Source organism: Mus caroli, chromosome 6, assembly GCF_900094665.2.
Source record: "Mus caroli chromosome 6, CAROLI_EIJ_v1.1, whole genome shotgun sequence".
NCBI classification, from domain to species: Eukaryota; Metazoa; Chordata; class Mammalia; order Rodentia; family Muridae; genus Mus; species Mus caroli.
Genome location: NC_034575.1, coordinates 138,761,602 through 138,772,545, shown reverse-complemented (window position 1 = coordinate 138,772,545; position 10,944 = coordinate 138,761,602).

Genomic DNA, 10,944 nt, shown 5'->3' with positions numbered 1-10,944 from the left:
TGCCAACTTTATATGCCCCAGTACAGGGGAATGCCAGGGCCAAGGGGTGGGGGTGGGGGTGGGGGGACTGGGGGGGGAGTGTATTGGGGACTTTTTGGATAGCATTGGAAATGTAATTGAGGAAAATACATAATAAAAAAAAACTGTGTTGTAAGATGAAAACTAAACGTACACACCACCCAGTATGTGCAAGTGTATGCACAGTGCGGGATGGTTACGTCCAGTGAGCACATGAATGGGGGCAGATGGTCTGGACTTACTCCTTCTGATATGAACTTGATCTTTTGACCAATACCTTTCTATCCACACCACCGCCTACCATCCTTTCTATTTCTAAGAATGAATTCTTTCAGGTTCCCCTATAGGCATGTCAGAGCTCATGGTAATGAGATTGTGTGCCTAGCTTACTCCCACTAATGTAATGTTTTCAGGGTCCATGCATGTTACTGCAAGTAACAGACTTTTGAAGAGCTAACTGCTATCCCATCTATTCCATTATTCCACTTGCTATGTATTTATCATTCACACACCAGGGACATTTAGATTGATCCCATATTTTACTTAATACACTGTAAGAAACAGAAGGTGTACATAGCTGTCTAGCATTGATTTTTATGCCTTTTGGTTATGTAGCCAGTGGTAGAAAGGCTGGATCATGCAGTCATCCTGTTTTTAATTTTGTGAGGTGCCTCCAGAATGTTTTTATAATGGCTATACTAACTTATACCTCCGCTAACAGTATATAGGAACCCCCTCTCCATAACCTCACTTGGTTTTTTGTTTGTTTCATTGTGTTTTTCTGACTGTTATCAGCTGCTGTAATGGTTTTGACTTGCATTCTTCCTGATGACCCCTGACACTGGACATTTTACATGTTCATCAGCTGTCTGTATCTCTTCTCTAGAAAAACATTTCAGGATTATTTTTTTAATTGGGCTGTTTACCTCCATTCTGCTATGTTAGCCGAACTCCTTGTGTGTTTTTATACAATTCGCTTGTCCGGTGTATTGTTTGAAAATATTTTCTCCAGTTCCTTAGGTTGTCTGTTTACTCCTTAGCCATGAATAGACTTATTTGGTGTGAACCTTTTGTCTGTTCTACATTTTTGTCACTGATTCTGAGCATCATTTAAATTAGAAGCTCATCACTCAGACCAATATAGTGGACCTACTGCTCAGACCAATATGGTGGACCTTTCCCCCCAGTAAAGCACCATCACTCAGACCATTAGAGAGGATGTTTCCTCTAAGAAGGAGCCATTGTTGCAATGTGTGGCCTTACCTTTAAGTGTTTCATCCATTTGAAGCTGATTTTTGTCTAGAGTGTGTGAGAGAGCTTCATTCCCATCCTTCTTCATACAAAACCTGGTTTTCTTAACACCATTTATATACTGAAGAGGGGGTCCTTTCTCCATGGTGTGTTTTGGGCATGTTTGTCAAAATATCATGTTATAAATACATAGATTTACTTCAAGGTAGGTTGTATTTTGTGCCATTGTTTGTTTCAGGGCCATGTTGTTCTGATTCCTGGGCATTTACACTCTCCAGACACTTCCCAGACTATGATGAGGTTACTCTTAGCTCAACACACTATCAGTTGGAAATACTGTGAAGTCAAAAATGCACTCGACACAGCTAAGTTGATGACCCAGTTTAGCAACACAGCACTCTGTGGATTATGGGTTATTTACCTGCACGAGGACACAGCTCACTGAGAACTCTTGCTCATTGCTGTTGCCCAGCATCATGAAGAAGAGCCATGGTTCACGCTGCTAACCTGGGAAAAGGTCAAAATTGAAAATCTGAGGTCCAGTCTCCATGGGCTGCACATCACGTTCACAGCATCATGAGGGCAAAACCAACTTCGGGTGGGGACCATCTGTATTTTAAAGCTGCACCTTCTTGTTAATTATTGATTATCTGTGCTGCTGACTGGGAGAAGAGTGTGAAAACTGCATTGTGATTCAAGAGGAAGGGTCAAAGGCCAACAATGAACAAGAGTTTGCAAGGACCTCAGAGCCCTAGCAGCCTGGTCCCAACAAGAACAGCAGGCACAAATAAAAGAAACATGTATTCCAATGTCCACTGGAATGAAAACATGTGCCAACCAACATTTGTGTTGGGGAAACCAAAACAGTGTGTTACTCTCTGCTGTCCCCTTCACAGAGGACAGAAAGACAGAGAAAAGCAGCCTACGATAAGACTACAGAAACCACAGAACCTCAGACATTTCTACAACCAACATCAAGCCCGGGAAGGCTCCAATATGTTTTCTCCTATATAAGGGAAAGCAAGATAGATATTTTTAACGGATTGTCTGTTTCTTGATTCACTGTATGGGCTGCATGTCTCAGGGTGCCATACTTCCTGGCTTCTATCCCTTCATTACCAAAATTCCAACAGCTGTCATAGTAAGTGTGGCAGCTGCATAATTGGGAGTGCTGGATATAAAATGGACACTGCAGTGCAGTCCATGAGCTTTCTAGAATAAAGTTAGAAAAAAATGAAGGCCATGTGAAAGTTGGTATTACTGGGTAAAGAGAGCAAGTGAGGCAGCCAGGGGCCAGGGTTCTTGAAGGAGAATGTTCACACTTCAGGAAAAGCATTCATTATTCCTGGACTTCAGACAGACATTAAGATGTATGTGGATAAGAATGTGGATGCGTACCTGCTATGTCAGAACCCACGAGGCTGAGGCAGAAGAAGAGTGAGCTGGAGGCTCACATTTGCACCCATTCTTTTTTTTTTTTTTTTCAGATCTTACCTGAGTTTATTTGTAAAAACAGCATAGCACACTGTTCATCTGCAAATAGTGTATGGGTAGGTGTGTCACAGCAGTCCTTCTGTCTTCACATTGGCAGGAGCCTTTTCTATGGGGCCTTCACAGGGGTCTGTGTACCTTTGGGAGCCTGGGCTGGAGCTGAAGCCTGGGCCTTAGCTGGAGCTTTGGCCCCTGCCTTGGTTTGAACCTCTCACCCATTCTTATCTTGAAGTGTAAATTAGAAAAGATAGTACAACTTTCATTACTCCTCCCTCAATTCTATTTCTCTGTTTTACAGAGGACAACGCATAGTAATGAACTACACACTAACACACAAAGGCTCATATACACATTTTACATAGGGAAAATTTACAAGTTCTCATAAAAATATTCCGAAAATTAAGCCAAAAATGTTCCAGACACTACTGACTTAGAGCTCAGAACTCTTAATTCTTCTGGAAGTCAATTTTTAGTTTCATGGAGCCACACAATAAATTATTTTGTTTCCCAAAAAACTACCAAGCAAAATTAATTCTCAAATGTATTAATACTGGCTTTGTTAATAGGAAAAAAGTAGGGGTGGGGAGATGTTTACACTTGCCAGGGATGTTTTAGTCCATACGTGAAGCTTGTTCTGGACTCATCAAAATCAGAGTAAATTAACAAGCCTACAGTGTCTAAAAATGATGGAGATACTACAAGGACATGGCTATAATCATTGAAGGCAGCAAAAAATAAAAAGTATCCAGAAATCTAGATAGAAAATGGAAGTTCTTAGGAATATATCATTCTTACCCAAGTATCAATGACATTTAAAATCAATAAGTATCAAGTGTGCTGGGAACACATCAGAGGAGACTGTCAAGATTGTTATTCCATAGTTTCTGGAGTCTAATGTGGTGGCACAAGCCTATAGTTGTGGTACATGCCTATAACCTCAGGACTGAGAGAGGATGAGGCAGGGGCATCATATCCTTGAGGCTAGCCTAGGCTACATAGTGCCACCTTGTTTCAGAAAGAAGAAGAAAAAAAAAAAGCAAGAAAACCAATTCCCTCCAACTTGCTCCCTCCCTGATGTGTTGTGCAGAGCCTTAGCATTGTCTTCATGTGCTTGCAAGAATAGCACCACAGGGGAAAGTCACTCTTCTCGTGCCTTTCTACAAGTTAGAGGAAACTCCCCCTGGAGCCAATGGAGCCCTGGGCTTAGTAAACATTGAGGTAAGCGGATTACCTTTTCTTTTTGGGACAGAAGTCATGGAGATACAACATGGTGACCACTCTGCTGTAGAAAGTAGCCAGGAGACAGAGAAAGCAAGTGAACCGGGACAACCGTGGGGCTCTCCATCTCACGTAAGCAATATAATATGAATTCTAGACAGACTGCAGATGCTTATAGTAAAAAAAAAAAAACTACAAGCCACTCGTGTTTTTAAAAAATATTTAAATGATTCAGGGAGGCAGGGAAGGAGTCCGTGGATGTTTAGGCAGAGGCAGTAGGAACAACTAACACTCTACAGTAGGCATAATTTAATCATATCAATATCTTCACTAGAAGTTTAATAGCAACATCCCCTCTGCAGTGGATAAAGAGCTAGGGTACAATATTTTAGACAAAAAATAATTTGGAAAACATCATAAACCACAGGGACATAATGGAACCAAACAGAACTAGAAACTGTGGGCGCACATTACTTGACAGTATGCATGGATGTATGTCTGCCAAGACAGAACACAGAACCATAAAGCAAGTCTCTGCCAAGTCAGAAATGTTGAAATACAGTGTGCGCCTCCTCACCATGGAACAGAACTAAGTCAGAAGTCAACAATGAAAACATGCGTATGATTTCAGTACATGTGAGATTTTGCAGGTTTCTAAGGACATCAAGAGTAGAGAGTACTTTAAATTGGTTAATTCAGCATCGTCAAGTTTAAAGCCAAAATAAATCAAATTAAAACTGTTTTCTCTTTGAAAGAAACATTGAGAAGATGCAAAGAGAATTCCCCCCAAAATGAACACAAGCATCCAGACATATGCTCAGTCAAGAGGACATCAAAAGGAAGATGTGTACACTGTATGGTTGAACTCATAGACAATTCTAGAAAGTGCCAGCCAACCAATACCAACAGGAAGTTGATCAGTAGATACCTGGGACAGATGAGGGATTGACTACAAAAAGGCAGAGAAAAACTTGGGGTTCCAAAATTATTTTGTGTATGGATTTAGTCCAGGTACCTGGTTGTGTCACATCCACCTTCTCTCCATGTCAAGTGCACAAACACAAAGAAAGGCATAAAGTCAAAACTCAAAGGCCATGTTACGATTGCAGGCTCAGTTGCACCTGAAGTCCCATATCAGAGCTCGAAGTACAATGAGTTTAAGGCAATTTCCCTACTATTTAATACCGAATCCAAAAACCCTTAAAGTTAAAGGCAGCTAGTTGAGTTTTTTATTATTTATTTTTATTAGCCCAGATTTTTTTTTAATGAGGAGAGCAAGATGGCCAAAGTTACCCCATGGAACAGTTTGCCTGCTGCCCTGAATCATCATGGGTGACCCTTCAGCAAAGGTGAGTGTTCTAGTAAACACGTTCTAACGTACCATCCTAAAACACGTGACCCATCACATAAGCCACAAAGCAGATTGAGATGCAGTGCAAAGACTGGGAGGGAGGCAAAGGCTGGAGCTGCTAATCCTTATGGACTGGCCCATGTCCTCCAGAGCAAAACCATCCTGAATACATCCTGGGAGAGGTTACAGTGTCAGAGAAGCTGGACCCTGTGTGCTAGCAAGCACTGCCAAAGCTCAGTGGGTAGCATACCTACTGCATAAACATAAGGACCTGAGCAGGACGTGGCAGCACACACCTGTCACACCACCACCTGGGTCAGGCAGACACCGGAGAATTTGCTGGTCAGCAAGGCTGGTCAAAGCATAAGTTCCAGTTTCAGGGAGGGACTTTGTCTCAAAATACAGACTAAAGATATGGCTCAGACAATAAGGATGCTGGCAGCCAGGCCAACCTAAGTTTGGTCCCTAAAAACAACATGGTAAATGGAGAGAACTGACTCCTGCAAGATGTAGATGTTCTCTACCTCTGTGGGTACAAGATGAGAGAGAGGGAGAGAGAGAGAGAGAGAGAGAGAGAAACCAATGAACACAAACGATACCTGTATGTATGCATGTGGAGACTCCCAGTGTCGACCTCTGACCTCCACATACATGCACATGGATACCCGCATGAGCACACACATACACGTATCATAACATGTGTCTGGGTCAGAGGGGAAAAAAGATTATGGGAGAGAGCTGACATAGCTGTTCCCTTTTAGTGGAAGCACCCTATCCTAGAGGGAGCTGGGAGGGAAGCTAAGGAAACATACAAGGCTCTGAAAAGTTCAGAAAATTACAGGATTCACAGGCCACTTTTCAAGGTTGTAAAAGCAGTTACAGGTTATAAAAGTGTTACACTGGTGGCAAAAAGAGACTCTCAAGTGGAACTGCCTGCAAGTTGGGTGGGGAGCAGCGGGGATGCACCTTTATACTAGTTGTCACCCCTCCAGGGGTGGGCTTTTCAAGGCTGTGGCAGTCTTTGTGTCCCCTTTTCTCCTTGCCCTGATTATCCTGAGCAAACCCAGTACACTCATCAGTTCGGTAGCTAGCCTCGGAGTCCTTTCTTTGTACCCTATTTGGGGTGAACTGATGTGTGTTCATGTCTCCTCAGGAAAAGCCATGCATCATGAATATTCTAAAATTTTGAGTGATGACATGCAAGATTTAAAAAACAAAACAGATGCAGGAAAAAAAAATGTTAAAGGCATTTGAGGACTGGGAGAGTATGGGGTCTGTCATCAGACACTAAATCTAATTCTTACACTGAGCTAAATCGCATCCATATGTAAATAAGCTATAGAATGAAGCCATAATGGAGAAGACAGTTGGAGCTCAGGCTGCAGGCTCCAGGGTGACTTCTAATGCACACTGACAACAGGACCGCAGTGCCCTGAGGTTGGCAAGGCTCAGCTCCCAGCTCAGGACATCTGACAATGAGCATCCCTCCCAGGCACCTGTCATGGAAGGCCCTCCAGACTTCTCATTGCTGGGGCTTAAGCAATCCTCTAGAAATCAGCACTAAGACCCCTGTTATTCTCACAGATCTTCCAAAATAAACTGGACCTGAAGAAAGAAAGTCAAGGGGATGTAGAAGAGTGTGCACTTGGCTGTGGAGGGGGAAATACTGAGTGTTGGAAGATCTGGAGCCCAAAGAGCTCACCCGGGTGTTGTGTGCAAGGTAGAGAACCAGCTATGGGTACCCCAGGGATCCTGCTGTCTGTGCACTTCGACATACAATAGATGCCGAATCCCTAGCTAGAAAATGAGGGGATTCAATCAAGAGAAGTGATGCCCAACTTCCTCCCAGCTGTAAGACTTTCAAAGCTAGATACTATGAGTATAAAAACTAAATGGAATATGTTGAAATAAGGTGAAGGATTCGATGTTTCATTATTAAATCAGCAACAGACATGGATCCCATGCCTTTATAAACGTGTAGGTATTTCCTCCACGGAAGCCAAACTTGGTCGTGGGAAGCGGGGGAGGGAGGGGACAGGACAGAGGTTGGGTGGTGGTGGTAGTGGCAGACAGGACAGGATACCATACTTTAACAGTCTGAAAGAGGCAGCAAAGACCTTAGGCCCTTGTTTTTGTTAATGAAGTGCTGCCCCCTGCAGTTAGGGAACGATATAGCATTTCAGTTTGAACTTCCTTAATGGCAAAACCTACATTGAATTATTTTTCTAAAATATCATTACTTCTTGCATTTGTGGGTGGTGTATGCGTGTTTGATTAGGATTGATATAAAAAAAAGACAGGATAAAAAATTTTAAGCAGGTAATCACAGGGAAGAAAAACACTTCCCCCTTGGGAATCAGCTGGCTTTTTGCCTGCTCTGTAGAGCCTGGCTTTCCTTTCTTTGTTGGATTTGCAGCGAAGGGAAACAATACCCCTCTTTCTGTATTAGTCAGCCTTGACGGGTTGGTAAGAAGACAGTGACATCAGATGTGGTGGAAGTTGAGAAAGCATAATAGCGCAAAAACTTACAGGTATGTGCTAGCCTAAATATGTCTAGGGTGATTGATTATTATTGCTACAGTTCAGTACGTTCCTGTCTTTGATGTAGGAGTTTCATTGAGGAATTGTATAGTGAATTAAAATGTATAGACTCTGGGCTCAGGAATTACCTGGGTTTTAAAAGCAGCTCTGGTTTCCAATAGCTACAGTAACTTATGTTGCGACATCTGTTTAGTGCCTCACTTCCATCAGCAATGAAATAAGGATAAATAAATAAATCAGAGAGGGAGATGGGTGTGATCCGGGCCCCCACTGCTCCACGTGTCTACCCTTTCATCTCTGTCATCCATGTTTTTTCTCATTCAGAGCACCGGATCCCTGCCCATCTCTCCTCTTGTCACATGTCCTCCTTCCTCTCCCAATGCCCCTCTCTCCTTTCCATGTTCCCTCTCTTACACTCAAATGTACCTCAGTCTATGTGGCTGCAGACTATTACCTTGCTCCGTTGTGCTCTCAAGGACCTAATTTGGTTGTTCTAATTCCCTACGGTCGACAAAAATAGCATGTATTTCCCCAATGTAGGGCAACATAAGAGTTGTGTGCTTGTTAAGTGGCTGGTGAACTTGTATACATGGAAAAGGAAAACAAATTTTTAGTTGCTCATGATTTTTCTTTTACGGGATAACTTATCAGGAATGTGACAATGAATGAGCCAGGCATGGTGGGGTATACCTATAATTCCAAGACTTAGGATGTGGAGACAATAGAATTAGAAGTTCAAAGAGCCCAAAGACAGCCTGGGTTACATGAGCCTGTGTGTGTGTGTGTGTGTGTGTGTGTGTGTGTGAGAGAGAGAGAGAGAGAGAGAGAGACAGAGAGAGACAGAGAGAGACAGAGAGAGACAGAGACAGAGACAGAGAGACAGAGATAGAGTGTATATGAATGGATAGATAGATAGATAGATAGATAGATAGATAGATAGATAGATAATGTGTAGATAAATACCTGTGTGTATGGTGTGTATGTGTGTATGTGTTTGTGTGTGTGTGTGTTTGTGTGTGTGTGTGTGTGTTTGAGAGTGTATATGGATGGATAGATACATAGATACATAGATACATAGATAATGTGTAGATAAATATCTGTGTGTATGGTGTGTGTGTGTGTGTGTGTGTGTGTGTGTGTGTGTGTGTGTGTAACTGGTTTTAAAGATTAGTGCCCATAGTCCCACATGTACAAGACCACATCCCATAAACTAAGAGATCAGGTCCAGTCAAGCCCCTTGAATCTTTCCTTTCCTGGGTTGTGTTTTATCAACCATCTATCCCCCAGATGCTTGGCCATGAAGGTACATTTACACTGAACAATTTGAATACACTGTCAGTTACTGGGTAACTTTCTTTGTACTGAATTTAGTACTACATTAGACAATACAAAAAAGTGCACCATTGAGGATTACAATTTAGTAAGGAAAACACAGAAATAAATATACAAATAATTTAGTTCATTAAGCATTAAAATTGAGTACCCCTTCTGTCCCCGCTGACCTTGTCCAAGAAGTGAATGTACAACAGACTACGTAAAATCCCAACCTGGCTGGGAGACATAAACAATTAACACTCAAAACCACACATAGTTACAACAGAGAGTTACAACCACTGGAGGAAATGGGCAGGGTGTCATCCCACAGATAAGAAGAACTCGTTATTCAGGGTACCTTGGAAGTTTTCACCATCACAACCTGAGCAGTGAGTGGACCCTAAAAGGCTCTGGGTAAAGCTGTTTATGGAAATGCTAATTCACTGCCAAGCTCAGTGCTAACTCGAGCTTTGTTCTCAACACAGGCCAGGTTGGCCAGCAGACTGAAAGGAAGAAATGGGACAAGATTAAACAGGAAAACAGGAAGAATGTCTGCGAAAGAGAACAATGTTTCAGTTAGTCTAAAAGACCTACTCTGCAGCTCCAAGATTCACCTGCTCTGATCTTGCAAAGGGCAATCCCAGCCCCCACATGGACATTCACACCATTGGCAACCCCAGCTCCAGGGGATCTGATGTCTTCTTCTGGCCTCCAGTGGTATGCATGTGAGCAAACACACACACACACACACACACACACACACACACACACACACACACCTGGCTTGCTCAGGGATTTGACTATCCCAGATCTGCCCCCTAGTTTCATAGACAATCAGATAAACAATTCTTGACTTGGTGAAGACGATGCTGTCCCATGTGGGCTCATTGTCATCTGTTCCATTTTGACGGGGGCAGCTCAGCTCGAACCAACGGCGTGACACAGATTTCACTTAACAAGTAAAATAGGTCATTTACTGGAAGACAAATGCCACGTGGTCTCACATATATATGTGTGTGTATTTTTAAAAACAGCTAAATTCATTTCATGTGGTGATCGGGAGGGGTAGGGCTAGGGAGGTGTGGTAGGAACTGGGCAGATGCTAGCCAAGGTTGTCACATTTCAGCTAGGAAACATCAAAGAGATCAAATGCCCAGCTTGCTAACTATGGTTAGTAACAGTGTATGTTCTTGAGGATTCCTGGAAGAATCCAAGTGTTCTCACCTCAGAATAAGTATGTGGTGTTTGCATGTACTAATAAGCTTGACTTAGACATCTCACCATATAAACATTTCTCAAGATATCATGTCGTTCACCATATAGTATCACAACAGATGGTTTGTAGCCGTGTAGGGCTTCCTAGTGGCAAAGATGTGTGCCAGTCCCACAGAACACTTCCATTATGGTTTGCAGGTTTGGGCAAGAGCTTTGTGTATCTAAAGAACTTGGGGCCCTGCCTTAAACTTCAATGGGATAGTTCCTTGGCCTTAGACAGAATTCCAACTCTGGGGAATTCTAAATGTGATGTGAATATGTGGAGCATGGTTAACACTGGCTGCCAGTGAGAAGGCCTTAGAGGAGAGCTGGGCAGAAGTGTGGGGATGTTTAAACCAAAAGTAACTGCAGAGAAGCAGAGAGTGGCCACCTACAGGCAGTGTCTTCACAGTCTGGAGACAGTCCTGTCCGAGTGCTGGAGTTATCTTCCTGGGGTCTGAGCATATGCGGCTTCAGGGGTGTAATTCATTGAACCAGAAGAAAAA